Raw genomic sequence first — 3,580 nt, 5'->3', positions numbered from 1 at the left:
TTCCTATACAAAAGATTTCATCATTCAAAGTTATAATATGTTTTATATTATATATGCCGTTGTTTTTTAAGTAACATATATTATTTGGCATTGTTGTGTGTAAGGTAAACTTTTCAAAAATTATCCGTTCATAACAAGCATCATTTTCAAATGGAATAGTCAATTTAGTTGTACTTTTATTAATTAATAATGGATATGTTTTCTGTTTAAAATCTTTTATATTTGAAATTACAGCTTTCTCTTTTATTCTTTTGAAAATTTGTGGTAACGGTTTATCGTGTTTACGTAAATATTTTTTTATATTTTTCATCTCGTTCTCAAATTGAAAGCAACTAAAATCATCCAATGATGTTCCAAATGTACTTACCGCAAGATGTATTAAATTATGTATACAATATATTATGTTTTCAGTTCCATATAAAGATTTAAAATTTTGTACAAACCACACTAATAATTTTTCTGCATAGTTTTTGTTATGTACGCAGTTCAATAGATCGCATAAAATTCTAATTGCGTAATGAAAAGCAGAAAAGTGTTGAATATATTTATCTGGCATAATATCATATAAAATAAAAGGTGCAAGATACAAAAGAAAGAAGCGAAATTCTGTACCTTTCCACCTAGTAAATTCATTCAAATTAGATCTCGGTTTCCTTGTTATTTCGTAAGGTACATTTGTATTTAAACATAGTCGTTTGTTTAAAACATTATAATCACGGCTACTAAAGCGACATTCTTTTATACCTTTCGTCCACAACAATAATAATCTCTTCATTGCACCAAGTAAAGCTAAGTGCATGTAATCTAATGGGAAAACACTAACCATCCTAATTCTAAGTTTCTCTAATGGAGAAATTCCAACATGGTGATGCGTATCAAGTTTTTTCTCAAAACTGTAATCAGTTCTTCGCTCGCAATTACAATCTACAAATACTACTTTATTATTGTATTCCCCTCTTATTATGCAACGTTCACATCCACTATATCCGCTAGAATATTTTATACATTTAATAAATGAACACGCTGGAGCATCACATATTACAGCTCTAATTTGAAGAAAAACATGTTTACCATGGTAATCAAAACCTTCGTCTCGTAAAGTACAATATTCATTTACGAATTCATTTCAAAATTCTTCAACTGAAGAAGGTTTTGTCATACCATGGTAAATTCCAACAATAAAAGGCCGACAATAATTATTGACATTGACAAACTTTGCTTGTATTGGCCATAACTGTCTACTTGTGCTTTTCGAAATTGGAAGCCCATCAATGTTTATATCAATTATTAGACAGTTACTGACCAATTCAGTACTATTATATTTTAAATTATCAAGTATAGCTTTTTCAAGACCATAATAAAGAAATTCTCCAACAACACATGATTTAACAATACATTTTTTTGGTGTATTTAGAAAAGTTCGAGCATCACTTGGAGTTTCTTTATTTGGATGGTATTTTTTATATATTTTTAACAATTGAGACAACGCAATATGAGAAATATTATTTTTTACAGCCCACAATTGTATTTCTGATAAGAATGTTGTCTCATTATATTCGACACTAGTTCTATCTGTAATATTATCATCATTGTCATCATTGTCCGCTGTGTCTTCACTATTATCAGTTTTTTCTTCTAACTCATTAGACATACTTGAACTGCTTAAACGTGATTCAATAAAAAGTTCCTCTACTTGATATTTTCCAACATTTTCTGCTTTTTTTATAATATTTAAATTTATACTATTATCTTCTTCAATATCATACTTTCACAACAAACCAAAGTCTTCAATATTTTTATTTAAACATCTATTTTTTTGCCACCTTGACAGTTTATCAAATGGTTTCACTCGACCTTTCATTTTTATATATCAGTATAAACATGAAAAGAAATACTTACTTTTCTTTATTCTGTTAACTTGTACTTTCTTTGTAATTTCTCTTCTTGCTTGCTCTGTTGACAACTCTGTTAACTCCTTACAACTGAGAAGCACTTTTGATGATCCTGCAATAATATTGACAAAATCATGTAAAAGTATAATTACATAATAATAGAATAAATATCTGAAATTGAATAAGAATCACAGAATTGGAAAAATAGAATGTGCATGCAAGTATTTTAAGGTTATACAGTAACAATTTGTACATATATATGTATAATATATGAACGTAATGGAACTATACTTACACTTTAACTCAATATTTTTGGGTTCGCTTTGTAATATATGCAGATAACGTCTATTTATGAAAACAGTAATATAATTGCACACAATACATATCGCAATCGTTGTCGTAGCGGGTCCAAACTTCCGCGCATGCGAAATACAATATCAGAGGATCTTTTTCAGAGGAACGTTTTCATGAATATGTTACGTTGGTTTTCATGAAATTCGGCGGATAGATAGAAAATATAATTACGATAAGAACATAAGTATATGAACATTAAACATTATACATATTACTATATATATACGTTATATATAAAAAAGCTATCTTAACATTTCATTCCCTTTCTTTGTATTAATTTATATTTATTAATTATATAAAACTATATAATTAATTCCATGAAATATACATAACTGTGACTAATAGCGAATTCGGTTACTTGCACTAGTGTGCACTGAGTGCGCACTAAGGCTTGTTCATAGTATGTTATTATATTTAAAAATTGTCTTAAATAATTCTCAAATAAATTCTCAAATATTTTTAACCATAATATGATATGTATAACATCCGTACGAATCATTTTATTAGTTAAAATGTTTTTAAATATGTATTTAAGACACGATCTTAAATATAAGAATGTACTGTAAACAAGCCTTAATGCGCACTCAGTGCGCACTAGTGCAAGCTACCGAATTCGCTATTAAATAACTCAGTGGAAAGAGCGGTTGTCTGACAAGCGGAAGACCCGAGTTCGATCCCAGCCGAGTTTAATGTTTTTCATTTCATATGGCATTAAAAGTGGACATCTACAGATATACATAAGAGCAGCAGCACCTCCGGCCAAAGTTTCTGATCTTTCTTTCGTGTGGATACAATAAAATTTATTAAATCCGAAGAAATCTTTTTGAGTTGAAGTAATTCTATATGAATACTCTAAGAAGTTCTGAGGAACTTCAATCATGGTGCATGTAACTTCCTAAATCATTCTTATAGTATTGTTCCACGAATTCCTAAGGAAGTACAATTCAGGAAAGAAGAAAACTTTAGGAACACTTAAAGAATTCATCGTGCTATCTGGGATATTGACGTGGATGATTGTAAAAATGCATACAAATGCGTGCGCATATACTGCTCATATGTCGTTCATGTAATGATGATCAGAAAAAATCTCATCTAATAATATTATGATAACAAAACTTGATGGACTAGATATATTCGTATATCATTTGTATATATTTTGTGCTCATGTCATGTTAATCACATAATCTTTAAAACATCTTTAAAAAGATATCAAGGTGAAATCACAGTATGAAATCACATTATGATGAAACGTGATCATCACGCATTTCTATCTGGGTACGCATAGATTTATATGTAATTATACATATTGTTATACATAATTGTATATAATGATA

General features: G+C 28.9%; 1 long non-coding RNA gene across 1 annotated transcript; it reads right to left on the bottom strand.

The window, feature by feature from the left end:
• Window positions 1–1,423: 1,423 nt before the first annotated feature.
• On the bottom strand, window positions 1,424–2,469 carry LOC116853249. The gene is made up of 2 exons (XR_004379938.1): window positions 2,188–2,469; window positions 1,424–2,004 (listed from the first exon to the last, which is right to left on the bottom strand). It is a non-coding gene; the product is annotated as an uncharacterized LOC116853249 (long non-coding RNA).
• Between the last annotated feature and the right edge of the window lie 1,111 nt (window positions 2,470–3,580).

Source organism: Odontomachus brunneus, unplaced genomic scaffold (assembly GCF_010583005.1).
Source record: "Odontomachus brunneus isolate Ranch 3 - 2012 unplaced genomic scaffold, Obru_v1 Obru_scaffold_293, whole genome shotgun sequence".
NCBI lineage: Eukaryota > Metazoa > Arthropoda > Insecta > Hymenoptera > Formicidae > Odontomachus > Odontomachus brunneus.
Note: the sequence above shows the minus strand (reverse complement) of the source record. Positions and strands in the feature narration are given on the sequence as shown.